Below are 341 nucleotides of genomic sequence, written 5' to 3' on the forward strand. Positions count from 1 at the left end.
GCCACGCGTGCCAGGGGAAGCCGGCTGCCCTGCCGCTCGCTTCGCCTCTGCCCCCCGTGCTGTGCCAGCCGCTATTTATGCTGCTGTCGCCCCTTCCCAGGGGAGGAGGAGGAGGAAGAGGAGGAGGAAGAAGAAGAAGAGGGCTGGGTTGTTTTTTGTTGTGGGTTTTTTTTTTTCTTCCCCCCCCCTCCCCGATTCTCATCCAACTGAATCTGTAATTGAGGTGATTCAGTGCAGGAGCACAAGCGGCAGCGCTCAGGGCTGCCGAATCCTCCCCACCGAGCCGTGGCTGCTCCGAGGGGCACGGGGCACCCCGGGGGGGCCCGCGCCTGGGGAGGGGG

This window comes from Egretta garzetta, unplaced genomic scaffold (assembly GCF_000687185.1).
Source record: "Egretta garzetta isolate BGI_Z169 unplaced genomic scaffold, ASM68718v1 scaffold265, whole genome shotgun sequence".
NCBI lineage: Eukaryota > Metazoa > Chordata > Aves > Pelecaniformes > Ardeidae > Egretta > Egretta garzetta.